The sequence below is a fragment of the Talpa europaea genome (assembly GCF_964194135.1).
Source record: "Talpa europaea genome assembly, chromosome: 4".
NCBI lineage: Eukaryota > Metazoa > Chordata > Mammalia > Eulipotyphla > Talpidae > Talpa > Talpa europaea.
Window position 1 is genome coordinate 127,540,111 of NC_140070.1, and position 22,036 is coordinate 127,562,146.

Below are 22,036 nucleotides of genomic sequence, written 5' to 3' on the forward strand. Positions count from 1 at the left end.
ATGCATAAATAAATCTTTTAAAAAAAAAAAAAGAGAGCTAAGAGACTGTTATCTCCACCCCTCCTTTTAGTTAGTGACCCATCAGCAGGAATGGTGCTAGGCTCCATTCACTGCTTCAGATGTTCTTTGTCCTCTATTGATAATCCCTGTGACCTTCCCCAAGGTGCCTCAGGTAGCAATCATTCTTTTCTGCCATCTAAGGGCTTCCTGAATTGTAAATTAATTCAACACTGATAAGCAGGCGTCAACTCCCACTTACACTCTGTTCTAAAGCATAGTTGTTTCCATTAGTCCAAAATCTGCTACAGCTCTTTCACACTAGGAAACCCATGGGTGAGAAGCTCTCTCAGTAGCAAGGCTATTAATTTCACTTAAACTTTGGGGGAAAAAGTTTAACAAAATGTAACATTGTTCCCTTTGTCTTGTTTTTAATATCTTTTCAGTGTAGGAAAATAATTGATGAGTATCTGGTAAAAGGCTGGTTTAGATTGCCAATGTCATATTCAAAATTTCACTACAAATATTGATTGATCCAAGAGTAATAAAAGAGAGTGCCTCTGTTATAGAGCCAAATTTAATCTCAGTGTTGTGGGAATATTAATTCCTTTATGGAATTCACTGCAAGATAACGTGCTCATATTCTGACGCAAATCTTTAACTTCAAGTTGGGTTTGCCAATAACAGTGCAACTGTAGCACAAAACCAAAGTTTAATGTGTCTGTGTTCACGTGTTTTCCAAATGCATTTCAGAGTCCACCTGTAGTACAGATAAGCTCTGAAATCTGCTATTTTGGATGATATCCAGGGCAGTTTCTGCAACCAAGAAGATATGTGGTATTTTTAACTTGTGAAAATTGCTCCTCCTTAATCAATCCACTTTCTTTAGAAAGCTCTAAATGTTGGAAATGACTTTATTAAATTGAAGCAAAAGCACCTCCCTGAAATTTCTTCCATTTTTCAGGTGGGAAAACCTTCTAGCTAAAAACTGCAGGGACCCAATTTCAGACTCTACTGAGGAATGACTTCCTAAGAATCCAGTGGCTTTGGAGGAAAATGAGTTCCCTATCAACATGACTCGTGCATAAATTGAGTATTTATGCATTGTTTGTATCCAATGGGCCACTCTTTTAAGTGCTATAATGATATTAAATCTTTTATGACAACAGCACCTTTAAGTGGATAATGTTATTATCCATTTTATAGAAGAAACAGACACCACAGGGATTTTAAGCAACTTGCCAACACTAAATGCAGACAGTAAACCAGTAAAGGCAGGACTCAAATCTAGGCAGACTAAATCCACTGACCATACTGCAAAGTCCAGTGCTTGACACAGAGAATTCCAGCAACAAAGGAGGTTTTAACAAAATGGTATTTGAAGTCTTTTGCAGTCTGTATATGGCACAGGGAATTCTCATTCAATATAAACATTTCCCCTTAATGGAAAAAATAACAACAATACAAAACACAACAAAACAAAAACAGACAATTATAAACCAGTGACATCCCGCAGGGAAGGAGGAGGGAGAGGGATCAGAGGGAGGGAGGGAGGAGCACAGGGGACTGAGGTGATGGTGCACGAGTGCATTGGTGAAGGAAATTTTTTGAGGACTACACCTGGCAAGGGGAAGGCGGGGGTGGGGGGGGGATGGGGGGGGAAGCAAACATTGTTTAAAAATGAACAATGATGTAAAAAATGTATTAAATAAATAAAATAAACATTTCCCCTTATGCACCCCTCTACCAGAGTCTGATATAGTTGCCTCTCTTTTGTGCTTCCTTGGGTTCTTGCATTTCTTCTATAATGGCATCTATTTAATTATTTTTATTACTGTATTTGCATATATAGAACTAAATTTTCTCAGATATCATCCCATTTTTCTACAATTTAAATTTCACCAAATCTTACTGAAGAACTGGATTCTAGAATGAAGCCTAGAATGAAACAGATACCCACACCGTAGAAGTTAAGGGTCTTTAAAAAGCACATCCTTGTATCCCTATTGTATGTTGCCTATAAATAGATACATATGTATTTAACAATAGATTAGTTAAATAAACTATATATTCAGTCAGTAAGTGGGATATTGAATTTCTATTAAAAATTATCTTGGGGCCTCCCTGGTGGCACAAGGGGTTAAGAGCCAATCTATGAAGAAATCTGCAGTAACTGAAGCATGAGTTCAATCCCCAGGCAAGAAGCTACCCACATGGCACAGCAGACCTCTCCTGACTCGCCCGCTGCTCCCCTCAGCAGTGTATTTTGGTAGATCTGCCTGTTCTGTTCCCCACTCTGTCCCTGGTGAATCCTCTCACCTTCCACACTCTGGCCTGTACCCCAGTTCTTGTATGCATAAATAAATCAATCTTGAAAAAAAAGATCTTGAAAAAAAGAACTTCTCACATGGGTTTATATCCTAGAATTTTGATGCAGTAACAAACAAGGTATAACATCTTAGGACTTACCTGCAGATTTAAAACTAAAACAAAAACAATCAATGTTACCGGTAAAATGATTCATACCATTCCAAATGAAAGTTAAAAACCTAAGTCAGATCAAACTATTACACTGCTTGGCGCTCTATGACCTCTTGGCCAAAAAAGGATGGATAATGCCATACTGTCAACTTGTAGGGGAAAACCCTGTAAATTAACCTTAATAGACTATCCCAGATCCAGATCTGGTTCTCAGGGTGGTCATCTGGGCTGTCATCCCTAGCTGGGGTAATAATGATTATTCCTTTGTCTCATTTTCAGACCATGTATTCTCATTGTCAAATGTTTCCTCTAAACTACAATAATTCCATATCGGAATGATGCTGATGAGGAGAATAAAGCCTATAATTATAATAAAAGATATGACTCTTGCCACTCTAGATAAGGTAGGCAGAGATTTTTTGCCTCTATATAAGGTAAGGCCAGTGACCCTATCCAGCAGGAAGTAGCCATAAAAGACTGACCACCAGTCTTCAACAATGCCATAAGATTATGGGAGGGCTAAAATCTCTGGGGGGGGGGGGAATAAGTTAGAGCAGGAATTTAGCATAGAGGCTGCAGTTTCCCCCATCCAAAACCTGAACAAAATAATCTGTGCACTTTCTGGAGCAAGGTAACCCAAGCCCTACTAGTTCAGACTCTTCATCTCATGCTAGATTGTAAAACCTCTCCTAATTTACTTAATCTAAAGAGTTGCTATGACCCCTTGGTCTTGTTAGACAAAACTAAACAAAACCTGTTCAGGACCTCATCTGTGAACCCCTGTCCCCTCAACTAAATATATGTATCAGCAGTCTCGAGACCCAAGGAGCACACACTCTCTGTAGGACAAGTGAGATGCCAATGGCAGTGTATGTATATCTTTGGGATATGGGAGGAAACTGACATACAATGAAAAAACCTCCTCAGACATGGAAGAATGTACAACTCCATACAGTTAATGGCCCCCACCAGAATCGGTTTTTTAACCGATTTAACAAAGCAATGTTGAACGAAATGAAGTTATTTGAAGACCTGCTGTACCCATGTGCTCAAATGTCTGTTTGTCCCAATAATTTAGTAGATCTACTTAAGGCATGTGTAAGGAAGATACTTCTTAGGAAACTGTTTTTTTCAAAGTGGAAACAAAAGCATACTAGACCATAATCATTCAAACTTGATTAACTAGCTACTGTTGTAACATGACTCTCCTCATGATTTTGTCTTCCTTTACTGGTTGTATCAAATGCACTGACTCCAGGGAAGTGATTTAAGCAAACAAGAAAGCAAACAATAAAAAAGTCTTCATAGTAATTAAGTCACTAAAAAGAAGTACAAGTGCTAGTTGCAGAAGTGAAAAAAGTAAACAGATGTAAGATTGTAATGTTTCTTAGACTAGAACCACATATTTTATGTAGGAAATTATATACAAAAATTCCAGGCAAGCAGTTTCTCTAAATGTTTTCTTTTTAAAAAATGAAAACTTTTGGGGCCTCCCCCGTGGCGCAGCGTTTGAGCGCTGGGTTGCGAAGCTGCCCGCAGCCTCTGCAGTGCCAGTTAGATTCCTGGCTGCTCCCCAGCCACCAGAGGAGGGTCCCGCATGGCGCGCAGACCTCTCCTGCCGCCCACTGCTCCCCTCAGCAGTGTACTTCGGTCCTTCTGCCTGCTCTGCTCCCCGCTCTGGTGAATTCTCTCACCCTCCTGCGCTTCTGACTGTACCCAGTGCTTGTATAAATAAATAAATAATCTTTTTCAAAAAAAAAACCTTTTAAGATCTTTCTTAACTTTTAAATATGCACTCTAATATTATTAACTACAATCACTGTGCTGTACATTATAATACCCATTACTAATTCATTTTCTTTAGGCCTTCCTGTCCCTTCCCCCCAATAACACTGGATTTGGTCATTTCTGAGAAATATGCCTAGATTCCAACCTCTCAGTTATCCTCCCATAACAACAAAAATGAAGAGTAGAGAGAAAGGAGTGAGAGAGACAGTAAGCAATGCTGGCTGTGGGCTCTTAGAAAGGTATCAATTGTAGGGCCTCCCTGGTAGCACAGTGGTTGAGCACTGGGTTGCCAAGCTGCCTGCAGCCTCTGCAGCGTCGGTTCAATCCCTGGCCACAGGGTGAGGGTCCCACATGGTGCGCAGACCTCTCCTGCTGCCCGCTGCTCCCCTCAGCAGTGTACTTCGGTCCATCTGCCTGCTCTGCTCCCCGCTCTGGCTCTGGTGAATTCTCTCACCCTCCCACACTTCTGACTGTACCCAGTGCTTGTATAAATAAGTAAATAAATCTTTAAAAAAAAAAAAAAGGTATCAATTGTCAACTGATATGGGTTATATTTAGGATTTTTTTAAATAGTTTTTTCCCCCCTGAAACAGAAAGGTCTGAATTTGTTGGTACTTAAGGAAAGCAGCTTTCACATAATTCGTTCATCCCTGAACATATGACATCAACTTTTATTTGGTCAATTAGAAACAAGGTCAAATTGCACTCCTTTTATAAGTCCCATTCATCTAATAAATGGCACTTAACTAATTATTTCTTTTATATAGTCTTTAACAAGAACTCATCAATCACAGTGATTATGCCCTAAGAGATCAGAGACCTGTTGGTAAATCAGATGGGCACCTCTGAAAAGATTTGTCACTTTCCTGTCCCGTTCTAGACAGATTTTTTTTTTAAAACCTTAGGGGAAAACTGAAATCCCTCACCAATTTGCAACTGCATATGAATCTTTACAATATTCTAGTGCCAGCAAGCACAGGTCAGGTTCACTATGGATTAGGGTAGTTGGATAAAGGAGAACCCCAGAACACTCAGTAGATTTTTGAGGCTTTTACGCTCTCAGGGAACCAGGTGCTTAGGCACACCAGCCAGGGAGGCTGGCATGCAAGGGGGAGGTGACGGAGCCTCCCAAGCCCTCCACCTCCCCACAAATCTTTACTCTTTCTTTGGCATCATCTTGTGGTCTTGCCTCTCTGTAATCACATGGCTCATCCTCTCGTAGCTTTCTGTCTCTCTCAGTGATGCTGCCTTTATATCGCTGGCCTCTGGGCTCAGGTATGCACACTTACACATGCCCGCACCCATGCTGCAGGTGTCCACAATAAGGCACACATGCTTCGCACCCACCCTCCCAAGCACCTTCTGTATTAACATGATCAAGGCCACAGGTAATACGGACAGAGGCCAGTGGCATGAAAAGCCTGTTTAATTCATTTACCCTACAAACAGTAATTTGGAAAAAAAGCAAGATTACCAAGATGGCACACAAGAGACCTCAGCAAATAAGATCATTGACCAAATGAGCACTGTGGGTCACCGCAGCAAACATATGCTGCTTAGCAGGACCTCGAAGGCCAAAATATGAGCATTTTCCATTCTGGAAAAGAATGGACACCATGCCTCTATAATACTCTAAGTCCATGGCATTTCAGTGCCTTGAAAACCTGGTAAATGTAAATTTTTCATGATGCTTGTGGTTCTGAAGCAATGATTGACCTCTTCCTCTTTCCAATGGAGTGAAAACTGCTTCTGTTGTCCCTACAGTACTGCTGCCATACTCTGGATTACAAACCCTGGGGTAGTGAGCTGCTTACAGAGAAGGGAAGATAAATCCTCAGACAAGCCAAACGTAAGTGCCAGTGCAGTTGTCTTCTGGATTAATGGGGAAGGATTCCACAATTCAGGTTTAGAAATCCATCTGTCCTCAACTGAAATATTGCATCCAGGTTTTGATCCCGTACAAACTGTTGCCAAAAGAGAATCTTTTAAATGGGAAATGTGTTTGTACATCATGGAGAGCTACACAGCAACCACACAAGCAGTGCTTCATTTCAACAACATTTGCAGCACGCTATCTTGTTTGAAAATATTAGGGCTTTTTTCATGCGCTTCTGAATCCATCAGAAGATTTCTTCATTTTTTTTTTTTTTAAAGAACTGTAAAGCCATGCAGGCCCAGTGTTTTTGGGAATGGTAGCTTTTTAATAGTTTTCCAGTTTCTTCCATTGTTGCTAGTCTGTTATTCTCTCTCTTCTGGAGTAATTGCTGAAAACCCCTTAACCTGGCTCCACGTGGTCAGCCCGAAGTCTCCCTTTCTTCTTCCCTTCCTTCCTCATCCCTTCAATTCTTTCTTTTCTATCTTTATTTTAAATAGGTCAGGAGGATGAGTACAGGAAGGTGTACCTGGGAGTCACTAAAAATTAGCTTTCCTCTATTTGTGTGATAGTTCACAGGTGAATGGGTGGAGAAAATTTTATGGGGACTATAGCCAAGATGAAAATGCATACATTGTACAAAAATGAAAAATGATGTAAAAAATTTATTAAAAATAAAGAAAGAAAGAAAAGAAATCAGAAAGAATATACACCAAAATATTAGTACTGGATCTCTCTGGACAGTGAAGTTACATGTAAGTTCTATATTTTTATTGTTCTGTTTATTTATATTTGAAATATTAAATGCTTTTCATTTTAATATTTGAAATATTAAAATGTTTAAGTTTCACATTAAAAACTTTTTTCAAATACAAAATCCACAAGTTAAACATGAAGTTAATTTTTTCTTCCCACTCTTATTACATTTATATTCCTACTGTTGGCTATTCTCACTAGTGTGAGGTGGAGTCTCATTTTTTCATGTGTCCATTGGTTATCTGTATGTTTTCTTTGTGCCTATTAGTGCCTATTTAGTTCTTCTGTTCATTTTTCATTAGGTTGTTTTCTTTTTGTTTGTTTGAACGAGAATAAAGGCAACTTCATTTGTTTGAATGAGAATAAAAGCAACTTCAGAGTATTTTCAGATCTTCAAAAATAGAAATGATTTTTTCAATATTACCTACACAATGGCCTAGACTTCTACATTTAGTTACTCTTGTACATTAAATCTTGGTATCTGCTCTCCTCCCTGTTGTTCTCCTGTCATCCTCTGATCCTAATCATGCATGGTAACTGCTTTCCTTAACCTTCACCTTTTTTTTTTTTAAGATTTATTTATTTATGATTACAAGAGCTAGGGTACAGGCCAGAGATGCGGGGCGGGGGGGGGAGGGTTGAGAGGATTCACCAGAGATAGAGTGGGGAACAGAACAGGCAGGCGGACTAAAACACACTGTTGAGGGGAGCAGCGGGCGAGACAGGAGAGGTCTGCTGCACCATGTGGGCTGCTCCCTGGCTGGCTGGGGATTGAACTAGTGCTGCAGAGGCTGCGGATTGCTTCATAGTGCAGTGCTTAACCCCTTGCGCCACCAGGGAGGCCCTAACCCTTACTTTTTTCTGTTCAGGTTCCTCACCTTTTCTGTCCTCTGTATCAGTGTTACCATTCTGATCCCCTAAATGAGGCCTAAGCACTAGTGTTGGATCCTAAAATTCTACCTTGATTATGAATTTGATGTATATAAAGGAATAACTTTTGGATATAATCCTTTTCTAAAAAATAATTTTCTCATTGTTTTCTTAATATAACTGCTCATTGTTAAAGCTTTTAAAAAGATAACAAAACATAAAAAATAAAACAATCTCTAAGCCTAGAAATTTTTGTCATCACTTTCACTTTTTCTAAATAAATACATTTTTTCTTCTATTGAAAGGCATTATGATGTCAAGATTATTTTTTTCCCAACTAGCAATACATTAGACACCTTTTTCTCTGCTGCTAAATAATATTTTCTAGCACCATCTTTTTTTTTTTTTTTTAAGATTTATTTATTTATTTATTTATACAAGTACTGTAGCGCGGGAGCGTGAGAGAATTCACCAGAGCCAGAGCAGGGAGCAGAGCAGGCAGAAGGACCGAAGTACACTGCTGAGGGGAGCAGCAGACGGCAGGAGAGGTCTGTGCGCCATGTGGGACCCTCCTCCGGTGGCTGGGGAGCAGCCGGGGATCGAACCGGCCCTGCAGAGGCTGTGGGCAACTTCACAATCCAGCGCTCAACCACTGCACCACTGGGGAGGCCCTCTAGCACCATCTTTAATGACTAATAACAATCCATTGTATGGGTATATTAGAATTTATTTAACCAACTCTATATTGTTGGATACTTAGACTGTTTTCAATTTTTAACTTTAACTTTAACTTTTAAAAACATGTTATTCCAAATATTTTTAAGCAAATCTTGCACATTCTACATAGATATGGAATATATGGGTCAAATGATATGCAAAGGTTCAGTGTCAAAACATTCAAATTTTACTCAAATTGATATAATTTGAGTACAATTTTACTCAAATTGATACAATGATGCAACCATTTTTTTAAAACACTGGACCATTTCTTTTTTTTTTGACTAGTGGAGGATGATGAGCCATGGACATACTTCATTCCAGTTGCTTTCTCTTTGTGTATCTCTGAACTGAAAAGCCAGAGTAAGACCGTTATGGGGGGTGGGAGAGGTGAGGAAGGCGGGTCAATACTTTAGCCACTACTGTAAACTATCTTTGGATAATGCTGAAATTCATTTTCACTGATCAGTGAATGCCACATAGTACTTAACACAATATAGAGACTACAATGCCTGTGTTGAATGTTTTCATAATTTAGAATTGTTACCAAACACAAAATGTGATAAGTTCAAATAAGAAGATTACAAAGTACTGTGGGAAGAATATTTCTATTTAGGGTATTTGAGAAGTTTATATTAAAATAATTACATTTAGCTTGGGCTTTTATAAGGTAAAATGTCAGGCTTTAGAGATGGGCAGAGGGCATGCTGGGTATGGAGAATTATGGAGGGAAAAAGCACTCAAGGGAAATAACATGTATGTCATTCAATTAAAAAAAGACTTAGAAATAAAAGTGTCTTATAAACAGGGTTAATGCAAGGCAATAATGGAACATACATCTGACGTAGGGAATTAAACTACAGTAGCCTGTATGAGAAGTAAATAAAGTTCAAGAAGGGGAAAAGAGCAGGGTGAGTGGCAGACTATGAGACAAAAATTTATATAGAATTTCTTAATATGTCTTTTGTTAGCAATTTTCAATTATGATGTTCAATTTATTTAATTTTTTTTTCCTCTGTGCTGTCCCAAAATCTTTTCCTACCCACAAGCCATATTTTCTTCTAAAAGCCTTATAGTTTTATTTTTTATGTATATTTATCATCTATGTAAAACAAATTTTAACTAAATTCTCAATTCTTCAAATTATGTAGAATGCAAGCAAGACTGTAAAGAGGAAATATTTAAAAGCTTATTTTACAGTCTGTTTCGACTACTCAAATTTTCTTAAATATATATCCAATTGTCAACACGCTCAGTCTGTGCCTATAGTTTTATTTGAAAAGCACCAGCACCACCTGGTGACAAGAATTCAGATTGCTCCCCAAGCAATCCAAATTCCATTTTCATTTCCTCTTTCAATTTCTTTTTTAAAAAAAACTCACACATGCAGAAAAGTTGAAAGAATACTATAACAAATACCCCATATCATTATTTATATTTACCAACTGCTAATTATTTGCCGCATCAACTGTAGCTCTTTCTACATGTGTATATATGCTGAATCATTTGAAAATAAATTATGGTCACCAAAAACACTTAACTCCAAAATATTCTGCCATGAAGTACAGATGAAATACAGAAAGATGTAGAAGAAGGTTGCCATTCATCATAAACAACATTTCAATTCACATTAATATATCGCTTCCTCCACAATTTCCTCAAGAAAAACTAATGACTAGTGTTTATCCATCAATATGACATCACTTAATGGATAAAAAAGGAGTACATATTACCTCTCCATCAGAAAATGTGTTCATATCTTGGAAAATTTATTCAGAGTTTTGGCTCCTTCTTCGAGAGCATTTCCATGCCTGTAGCATAACCCAAGGTGGGATGCCTCCTTACACTCCTCAGAGTTTTCCATTTCTTCCTCCATAACCCCCACAAAGAAGCTAACAGAACTCACTGGTTTACCTATAGCTGACACTGTTTCTTCTTCAATGACAAGTTATATATCTATATCTATAAAGATATATATCTGCACTTTTCATTTGGCATCCATTTAAATATGCCTCTACCCATTAAATATGCCTCTACCCAGGTACTTCAACACTGATAAGCAAAAATATTTTTTATTATAAGGTGTCAGATGTCCCTGATGCATTTCCAGAACCCTCAGAACAAAGCGTGTCAAACTTACAAATATGAATGAACAAGAGCTAATACTAGAACAGTTTCTGACTTTGCCTCAACTAAAAGAAATTTTTACTGACAAGGATGATTTAGTAAAAAGTACTGAGGAACTAGCAAGAAAAAAAAAATCTTTTGAGCCCAGTTTGGAAGCAAAAAGGCAAATTGTTTTAGATAACTAAATTACTTACACAAAATGAAATCTACTTTTGAAAAGAAAATACAAAGACAGCATCAACTTAGTGAGAGCTGTAGTGTGAGTGCCCTATGGGCAAGCCTGGAAGTAGTTGCACATGAAGCAGAAAAAGAATCTGATAACATTGCTGAAGATTTCTTAGAGGGAAAAACTGAAATAGATGATTTTCTCTGTAGCTTTGTGGAAAAGAGAACACAATTTGTCATGGTAAAAAAGCCAAGAAAGAGAAACTTCAACAAGTAATAGCAATGCACAGCCAATTTCATGCTCCACATAGATTTTCCTGAAAAAAATAGACTGCCATGAGAGGAAAGGGACACACAACTAAGGACATTTATATTTGTGATTTGCAAATTGGCAAGTTCTCACAGTGGTGAATTAATAGATAAACTATATAGATTGTACAGAAAACTGACAATGATTTTGTACAGATTTGAATGATTGATATGTACTTGTTTTGAGAACTTTTTCTGCACTATTTGCAAAAACAATACCTTATGCTTTGTTTACCTTTTTGCTCTTTTCTTTTTTTTCCTTTCTTTTCTTTAGAGTTGATCATTTCCATTGTCATATCTTCAAGTTCAGCGATACTTGCCTCTGCCTGCTCAAAGTGTTCTTGTATCCCCCTAGCAAATTTTTTGACTCAGTTATATTTTTCAGCTCCAGATTTCCTTTTTTAATTTTTCTATCTCTTCATTGATATTTTCATCTTCCCATATCATTTTCTTAACTTTCTTCTTATAATCTTTTAGTTTTGAAAGCATCTTTATCTCAGTTATTTTAAAGCCTTTGTCTAATCTGTCATCAAATGTTTTTCAGGGGCAGTTTCCATGGCTTTATTTTTTTCTTTAAATTATATTTTCCTGTTTAAACAAAAAAACTGAAAAGGTGCTAACTCTACTAACCAGATTTTCCCCCTCTTCTTAGGGCTTGCTATCTTTAAAGTTTTTTTATTGTTGTAGGCAACATCTGCAACAAAGATCACAAATCTTTTCTGAGCATTTACCTGCACATCCACTGTGACTTTCTAATTTTCCCCATATATGCAGTTGCTTATGAATGTGATCTTTAATATCTGGCTCTGAAGAGGAGAAAGAGCAAAATGGATGTATGTGTTAGGATGGTGGTACTGGTCCTTTCCGTTCCCTAGAAGTCATTTTCGCTGGAAGAGAAAGGACTTCAACAGTAGGGAAGTTACAACAGCAATGGCCACCCACCTCTTTCTCTGAATCTCTGAGATCTTAATTTCTTAGAAATTAAGAATTAGAGGAAAGATATACAATACTTGGAAGGAAATGGGTCTTTTTTGCCTAATTTGGCTTCCATATGCTACATGGATGCTGCTCCTGGAACATATGCACAACTGTCTGTCATGGGGTTGGGTTTGCTGAATGAACAACTACTGTGCTTAGCCGAAATTCAACAAAATTAAAGGCAGTTTACTGTCAAATCTTCCTCTGTAAAGTGTAAGCCTTTAATAGACTTCAGAGTTCCCAAATAGTTATATCAGACAGGCTTTGTGCATTTTTTTTGCACTTAAGGTGCAGAGAATTATGTTCTACTTTTGGTAATATCTGCATGAATCATTTGGAATTTTTTTGTGCTAGTAACTTATCTGTTATTCCCATTTGTTTATGAATTTAATCATTCATTTATGTCAGCAAGTACTCATGAATATGCATTTTATACATTGGAACATAGTCCAGTACGACTTTATTTTATGACTTAAGGTGTTTCAACTGTGACACTGACATCTCTGACATATTCTCATCAATGTAGGTTTTCTTTTCTCTCTTTTATCTTTCCTTTTCTCCTTGTTCCCTTTTCTTTTCCTTTCACTTCCTTACATTCTTGCACTACAAGATGCTCTAGACTTACCTTGTATGTGTCCTGCTTCAGTTGTTGAATCAGCCATTTCTGTAGAAGTGCTAGCTCTTTTTATTGGAGAATGATATTAGAAACCAAGATATGGGTACCAGATTTGCTCATTTTACCAGGGTATCATTTCTAGGCCTTGTGAAGTGACAGAGTAAGGAAACATATGCACATATATTATTCAGTATGATGTATATATCTACAAATATTTCTATATAAAACCATCTGTTGTTACATAGAGCTAAACAAGAGTTCATGCTGATGTCTCAAATTCTTATCTATTACGACATAGTTCATTCTTCTCTTCATGCTTATCTGTAAGTTTTCATTCAAATGGTAAGAAAACTGGCTCATGCTTGGCATTATCCATTGGCTTCACTGTCTATTTCCATTAGAATTGTTAATGCACATCCCTATGGCAAACACCTTTTTCAACTATAGTACAGTGCTTATATATAATTCTTTATGTAATTTGAAAAATTTATAATTCTAAGAAATTCTACTCATTTTCTTAATTGGCTAGGTAACACCTTTCTCTCTATTCCCCTTTCATTGAAGCTGTTTTATACACTATCATATTTAGATATTTTTGTCATATATGCATCCCTTCCTTAATATCCAACCTAAATTATTTATTTTAATTGCATTAATTTTCATGAGAAGGAAGGGATAATACCAAACATGTTTTATGAAGCCAACATTACACTAATACCAAAACTGACCAAGGACAATGCAAAAAAAAGAAACACAAAAAAAGAAAACTACAGGCCAATCTCTGTAATGAACACTGATGCAAAAATCCTCAATAAAATTTTAGCTAACAGAGTCTAACAAAGTATCCACAAGATAATTCAACATGACCAAGTAGGATTTATTCCAGGGACACAAGGATGGGTCAACATCTGAAAATCAACCAATGTAATCCAACACATCAACAAAAAGAAATATAAAAATCATATGATAATATCAATAGATGTTGAGAAAGCTGTCGACAAAATACAACACCCATTTATGATAAAGGCCCTTGAAATCCTCAGGATACAATGAACATACCTCAACACCATAAAGGCCATATATGAAAAGCCCATAGCCACTATCATTCTCAATGGTGAAAAGTTAAAAGCATTTCCATTAAGATCTGTAACAAGACAAGGATGTCCACTCTCACCACTGCTTTTCAACATAATACTGGAAGGCCTAGCCAGGGCAATAAGACAAGAGAAAGACATCCAAGGAATCCAAATAGGAAAGGAAGAAGTTAAACTATCACTATTTGCAGATGATATGATAATATACATAGAGAACCCCAAAAACTCCACAGAAAAACTAATCAAACTAATCAATCAGTTTAGTAAAGTAGCAGGATACAAAATCAACACGCAAAAATCAGTAGCCTTCCTATACACAAACAATAAATCTGAAGAAGAAGAAATAAAGAAAACCATCCCTTTTATTACTAAAACAAACAAACAAAAAAAAAACCAAATACTTGGGAATAAACCTACTAAAAGAGGTAAAGGACCTATACAAAGAAAACTATAAAACACTGTTAAAAGAAACATAAGAGGGCCTCCCCGGTGGCGCAGCGGTTGAGCGCTGGGTTGCGAAGCTGCCCCCAGCCTCTGCGGCGCCGGTTCGATCCCTGGCTGCTCCCCAGCCACCGGAGGAGGGTCCCACATGGCGCGCAGACCTCTCCTGCTGCCCGCTGCTCCCCTCAGCAGTGTACTTCGGTCCTTCTGCCTGCTCTGCTCTCCGCTCTGGCTCTGGTGAATTCTCTCACCCTCCCGCGCTTCTGACTGTACCCAGTGCATGTATAAACAAAACAAACAAATAAAACATGCCTCTATTAAAAAAAAAAAAAAGAAACATAAGAAGACACAAAGAAATGGAAAGACATCCCCTGCTCATGGGTTGGAAGAATTAACATTATCAAAATGGCCATCCTACCAAAAGCAATTTACAGTTTCCATGCTATTCCAATAAAAATTTCAATGACATTCTTCAAAGAAATAGAACAAATACTGATGAAATTCATATGGAGCTACCAAAAATCCCAAATAGCCAAAAGCCCCTGAAAAAAAAAGAAGGAAATGGAGGTATCACACTCCCAGACTTCAAACTATACTACAAAGCCATAATAATCAAAACTGCATGGTATTGGAACAAGAACAGACACACAGACCAATGGAACTGAACAGAAAATCCAGAAATAAGCCTACAGATTTATTGACAAAGGAGCAAAGAATATGCAATGGAACAAAGAAAGTTTGTTCAATAAATGGTGCTGGGAAAACTGGGTCACTACATGCAAAAGAATGAAGCATCACTACTACCTCACACCATGCACAAAAACCAACTCAAAATGGTTTAAAGAACTAGACATAAAACCTGAAAACATAAAATATATAGAAGGAAATATAGGCGAAACACTACATGACATGCACCTCAGTAACATCTTTAAAGACACATTACCCAAAGCAGTGATAGTGAAGGCAAATATAAACAGCTGGGACTACATCAAATTAAAGAGCTTCTGCACAGCAAAAGAGACAATAACCAAAACAAAAAGAGACCGCACCAACTGGGAGAAAATTTTTGCACACAACACTAATGATAAAGGACTGATCACAAAAATCTACAAAGAGCTGAAGAGTCTCAACAAAAACAAAGAAAATAATCCAGTTTAAAAAATGGGCAGAAGAGCTAAAAAGGAACTTCTCCAAAGAGGAAATGCAAATGGCCAACAGGCATATGAAAAAATGTCCAACATCACTTATAATCAGGGAAATGGAAATCAAAACTACAATGAGATACCATCTTACACCAGTGAGAATGGCACACATTAAAAAAACTAGCAACAACAAATGTTGGGGAGGATGTGGAGAAAAAGGAACTCTACTGCACTGCTGGTGGGAGTGCAAACTGGTCCAACCACTATGGAAAACTGTGTGGAGATCCCTCAACCTGCTAAAGATGGAGCTTCCAGATGATCCAGCAATCCCATTCCTAGGTATTTACCCAAATGACACAGAAACATTAATTCCAAAGGGCACCTGCACCCCTATGTTTATAGCAGCACTATTTACAATAGGCAAGCTATGGAAACAACCCAAATGCCCACAAATAGATGACTGGATCAAGAAGATGTGGTACATTTGTGGTACAATTTGTGGTACAATTTGCAGCAACATGGATGGAGCTGGAAGGGATCATGCTCAGCAAAATCAGCCAGAAAGAAAAAGAAAAATACCAGATGGTCTCACTCATAGCAGGAATTTAGAATACCTAAATAAGGGATGAGAAAAAAGACTAATTATAATAAAGTAAAAATCAAAATCAGCAAGCAACTATAAACCAAAGACACACTACAGGGGGTGGTGAGATGGGGGGAGGAGGGAGTAGGATCAAAACAAGGGGGGGTGGGAATTGTATCAGGACTATAACCAAGATGAAAATGCAAACATTGTGCAAAAATGAAAATAATGTAAAAAAATACATAAAATTAAAAATAATCATAATCATAAAAATAATTGCATTTATTTTCAGTCTGGTACTGTGGAGTTGTATAAGTTTTAATAAATATGTGAAGTAAGGTCCATAAGAATATCATAGAAAATAGTCAGATAATTGGAATCATTTCAAACTTGTCTCTTTCACATGGCAATGTACATCTAAGGATTGTCTTTTTCATAGTTTACTACCTCATGTCTTTTTATTGCTGAGTAATATTCCATTGAATGGATACAGAGAAATAAAATAAAGGGTTAGGTAAAGTCAATCTTAAAAACTAACACCTGAAAGCTGACCATAGAACTGAGGCATCCAGAGGGGGAGAAAGATGGGAAAGGGCAGGAACAAAGAGAGAGAGAGGACAATGGACTATGGTGGTGACGATGGGTCCTTTAGTGTCAGGTGTGCTACGGTGACTGCACCCAGGGAGAGGGCAGACCCAATACTTACAGAATACTGTCAACTATGTAAACCAATTGTATTTCAATAAAATGAAAGGAAGAAAAGAAAGAGGAAGGGAGGGAGGAAGGGAAAGAAGGAAAGAAGGAAGGAAGGAAAGAATTGGGGTTTAGTGTATTTGCTTTTAGCTCCTTAAGATACAGAGTTGGTTGAGTTCTTCCTTTATTGTTAATGAAAACACATCAGTATAAACTTTTATAACTGCTTTTATAACTGCTTTTGCTGCATCCCATAAGTTTTGGTATGTTGTATTTCCACTTTCATTTGTCTCAAGATTTTTTTTCTCTTTTCATTTCTTCTTTGAACCACTGTTTGTTCAACAGCATGTTTTTGAATCTCCATGTATTTGTGAATGTTCCAGTTTCTCGTTATAACTGATTTCTCCTTTCACAATATTGTGGTCAGAAAAGATGCTTGATGTGATTCCAATCTTCCTAAATTTATTTAACTTGTTTTGTGACCTAACATATGGGCTATCCTGGGGAATGTTCCAGGTGCACTTGAGAAGAATGTGTATTCTGCTACTATGATTCAGTGGATTGTTTTCCAAATTGCTGTTAAGTACATCTGTTCTAACGTGTAGGTTAAGTAAAATGTTCCTGTGTTGATTTTCTGCCTGGATGAACTATTCACTGTTGAAAGCTGGGAAGCCTCCTGCTTTTGAAGCCTCCTATCCCTATTGCGTTACTACCTAGCTCTCCCTTCAACCTGTTAATATGTGCTTTACATTGTTAGCTGCTCCCATGTTGAGTGCATAGGTAATTACAAATGTTATATCTTGTTAGATTCACCACTTAATCATTATACAATGACCTACTTTGTCTTATTACATCCTTTGACTTAAAGTCTAATTTGTCTGGTATAAGTAAAACTAACCATACTTTCTTTGGGTTTTTGATTACATGTTATCTTTTCCATTCATTCATTTCAGTCTAATGCTAAAATGAGTCTTTTTCAGGCAGCGTATTTTTGTGACCTTTTTTTTCTTTATTTAGCATCTCTGTTTTGATTAGAGAATGTAGTCCAATTACATGAAATTTTTGATAGCTATGAACATACTGATGTCATTTTGTTCATCACTTTCTGACTTTCACAGTACCTTTGTTACTTTTTTCCTTTCTTGCTCTTCCTTTGTGAGGTGATGATTTTCTTATAGTGATAAGCTTAGATTTCTTTTTATGTTTTGTGTATCTACTATAAGTTTTTGTTTTGTTGTTACCATGAGACATACATAAAACATATGCTTATAACAGTCTACTTTAAGGTAATAACAACTTAACTTTTAACAGATCCTAAAGTTCTACATTTTATACTCTCTCCATTTTGGTTTTTATGTTATAATTTGCATCTTTTTACCTTGTATCGATATATCTATGAACAAATCATTGTCATTATATTTTAATACTTTTGTCTTTTAACCTTCATACTAGAATTAGAAGTGATTTACCTACTCTCATTATAACACTAAAGTATTTTGAATTTAATTATTGATTTACCTTTATCAATGAGATTTAAACTTTCATAAGTTTTCCTGCTAGCAATTAGCATCCTTTCATTTCAATTTGAAGAACTATTATTACCATTTGTTGTAAGGCTCGTCTAGAGGTGATGAATTCCAGCTTTTTTTGAAATTTGTTTTCTAACATCTCTGTTAATTTTTGGATAGTATTGGACTTCTCCCCTCAGGTGTAGTTCCCACGGTTCTCTCATCAGCATAGCACCTTTGACCCATCACCATAGTCCCTTGTGCTCTTCCTTTCCCTGTTCTGACCTCTCTCCCACCCCTCCCCTCTGTAAGCTTCAGATCTATGATCAGCTTGCAAGTTTTTGTCTTTTTTCCTTACTGTCTGGTTACTCTATATTCCATATATAAATGAAACTCTCCATTATTCCTTCTGACTTATTTCATTTACCATAATCCCTTTGAGTTCCATCCATATTGCTGCATATGGCACTAGTTTATCTTTTTTGATTACTGAGTAGTATTCCACTGTGTGTATATATACCACATCTTCTTGATCCAATCATCTGTTTAGGGTCATTAAGTTTGTTTTCATAGCATGGCTATTGTAAATAGTGCTGCAGTAAACACAGGATGGCAGGTTTCCTTTTGAATTTTTTTTTGTGTGTCCTTTGGTTATATTCCTAGGAGTGGAACTGCTGGATCACATGGCAGATCTACTTTTATGAACTCCAGCTTCTGCTTATCTGAAAAACTGCTTATCTCTCCTTTAATTATTAAAGACAACTTTACCCAGTAGATTATTCCTGCTTGGCAGTGTTTTTCTTTCAGCACCTTTATGCCACGCTCTTCTGGCCCACAATGGTTCTGCCGAAAAGTCTGCTGATGGTCTTATATAAGTTTCCTTTTACATATCAAATTGCTTTTCTTAAGATTTTTTAAGGGCCTCCCCTGGTGGCACAGTGGTTGAGTGCTGGGCTGCAAAGGTGCCTGCAGCCTCTGCAGTGCCGGTTCAATCCCCCGGCGGCCAGGGTGCCACATGGTGTGCAGACCTCTCCTGCCACGCCCACTGCTCCCCTCAGCAGTGTATTTCGTCCATCTGCCTGTTCTGTTCCCCACTCTGGCTCTGGTGAATTATCTCACCCTCCCGCGCTTCTGACTGTACCCAGTGCTTGTATAAATAAACAAATAAATTTAAAAAAAAATTTTTTTTAAGAGTTTCTCCTTGTCTTTAATTTTTGATAATTTCATAAGATGTCTCACTATGGGCTCTTGGATTTATCTTTTTTGGAACTTTTTGGATCTGGGTGTCTATTTCTTTTCCCAGGTTAGGGAACTTTACAGTCATTATTTCTTTGGATAAATTTTCTACTCCTTTTTCTCTTTGTCCTCCTTCCTATAATAGATACAATGGTCTGGGGCCTCCTCTGGTGGCGCAGCAGTTGAGCGCTGGGCTGCGAGGCTGCCCGCAGCCTCTGCAGCACTGGTTCAATCCCCGGGCACTGGCGAGGGTCCCATATGGAACAACAGACCTCTCCTGCCACGCCCGCTGCTCCCCTCAGCAGTATATTTCGTCAGTCTGCCTGTTCTGTTCCCTGCTCTGGCTCTGGTGAATTCTCTCACCCTCCCGCGCTTCTGACTGTACCCAGTGCTTGTATAAATAAATAAATAAAAATCTTTTTTTAAAAAAAGAGCAGTCATTAAAAAAAAAAAGATACATTGGTCTGTTGATACTGTTCTATAAGTCTCTCAGGCTATCTTCAGTCTTTTTCATTTTTCCTCCTCTGACAGAATTTCACTGTCCTGTCTTTGAGTTCACTGATTTTCTCTTCTATTTGATCTAGTGTTCTGTGAACCCCTTGACAGAATATTTCAGTTCAGTTATATATTATTCACCTCTGTGATTTCTATTTGGTACTTTGCTATATTTTCTCTCTCTCCACTGAAATTCACACTTTGTTTATGCATTGTTCTCCTGTGTGTTCTGTGAACCCCTTGACAGAATATTTCAGTTCAGTTATATATTATTCACCTCTGTGATTTCTATTTGGTACTTTGCTATATTTTCTCTCTCTCCACTGAAATTCACACTTTGTTTATGCATTGTTCTCCTGACCTTGTTGTGTATCTTTGTGGCCATGATATTTAACTCTTTATCACATGATAAATCAACATTTCAGTTGTGAAGTGTTTTTTTTTCTGGGGTGGGGGGGGGATGTTTTTCTGTTCGAAATATATTCCTTTGTTGGACCTCCCTTATGGTGCTGGTAGTTAAGCGCAGCACCATGAAGCTGTCCACGGCCTCTGCAGGTTCGATTCCAGCCGGCAGCGGAGATACCCTCATGGCGCAGCAGACCTCTCCTGTCTCACCCGCTGCTCCCCTCAGCAGTGTATTTCGTCAGTCTGTTCTGTTCCCCTCTCTGTCTCGGGTGAATCCTCTCACGCCCCCCTAACCCCACACCTCTGGCCTGTATCCCAGTTCTTATATAAATAAATAATCTTAAATATATATGTATATATTCCCTTATTTCTTCATTTTTCTGTATTTCTCATATTTCATTTCCCACATTTCCAATGTGTTGGTTTTTGCACGTTAGGTAAAAATAGTCACCTCTCCTAGTCTTGGTGGAATGACCCCTGTGTAACTTCTGATTCAGGTGGTAAATTCAGGAAGCTCTTAGAGTGGAGGCCCCTTCTGATTTTTGTTTTTAAATCCTTCCCTTTATTTTATTGTGGCTAATCCAATATTTTTAGCATTCCATTATAATTATTTTATTGTCTTTATAATTATTGGTCTTAGCATTGTTTTTACTGGTTGTTACAGGGATTATAACATGTATTATTAATCTACTCTATTTAGTTAATATTATTTTGTTTCATATAAAATCCAAAAACCTAGTAACAATATAATTACATTTACCTCCCATCCTTTGTGCAACTGTTTTCATTCATATATATATATTACATCTACATGTGTAACAACCCCTCAAATACAGTTGTATGTGCTATAATTTTTTAAAATTGGTGGTGTTAATTTTAAGTAAATTAAGAGAGGAAAAAATAAAATCTTTATATTTACCCAGATATTTGATATTTCAGGTGCTCTTCCTTCTTTCCATTAGATTTGTTTTCATTTGGAACTTCCTTAACCTCTGCAATTCAATTTGTAAATCTTATTATTAAATTTACAAATAAAATACATTTTTATAATCAACTTTAACAGAGTTTTTAATAAATGCTCAGTCCCAGCCACAAACCTAGTTAAACACTCTTAAATATAGATTAAATTTAAAAGTTTAAGTGCTTTCATAGTCTAATAAACTAATAAAACCCCTCCCAAGCATTAGTATATATCTTGTTAGTCCAATTAATTTATAAATATGGTGACCATTAAGTCCTTCTAAATGTTACAATATAACTTAAAAAGTCACAAGACAAAAAACTAAAGCACATTTATTTTGGATCAAAGAATTGCAATTCAGGGAACACTAATTAAGATAGAAACCTAAAATGTGACCCCAAGGGGGAATAAAGTTGGGGATTTTATGCTAAGAAAAAATGAAGATAAGGTAAATGTTTTAAAAATAGAATTGCTTAGTGCCAATATGTTTAAACCAGTCTTGGCTATAAATAATTGGCTACTGATTCTCTAGAAAAGATGAAAAGAGAACTGATTCTATACTTTAGCTATATCATAATTATCAGTTGATTCAATGACTTCTCAATCAATAATTTACTTGATCGCTTCTTAAAACAATTGCTTAGGACCAATTTAAAGCTTGTTGGCCCAGCTCAAAGATTCCTAACCCCTTTTAACAGAGACAGGTATTGCAGTTTCTCAGTAGTGGCTACCATGTTCCATTTAATAAATGACTTCCCAGATGTCAACTTTTTACTATGTGAGACAACTTTCTGATTTAGT

General features: G+C 37.1%; 2 pseudogenes across 2 annotated transcripts; one reads left to right on the top strand and one right to left on the bottom strand.

The window, feature by feature from the left end:
- Positions 1 to 560: 560 nt before the first annotated feature.
- LOC311170356 (mitochondrial nicotinamide adenine dinucleotide transporter SLC25A51-like) lies at positions 561 to 10,358 on the bottom strand (annotated as a pseudogene). The gene is made up of 3 exons: positions 10,306 to 10,358; positions 5,705 to 6,230; positions 561 to 689 (listed from the first exon to the last, which is right to left on the bottom strand). The product of its transcript is annotated as a mitochondrial nicotinamide adenine dinucleotide transporter SLC25A51-like (transcript).
- Positions 10,359 to 10,490: 132 nt separating this feature from the next.
- On the top strand, positions 10,491 to 11,095 carry LOC311170357 (vacuolar protein sorting-associated protein 37A-like; annotated as a pseudogene). The gene is made up of 2 exons: positions 10,491 to 10,523; positions 10,565 to 11,095. The product of its transcript is annotated as a vacuolar protein sorting-associated protein 37A-like (transcript).
- Positions 11,096 to 22,036: the final 10,941 nt, after the last annotated feature.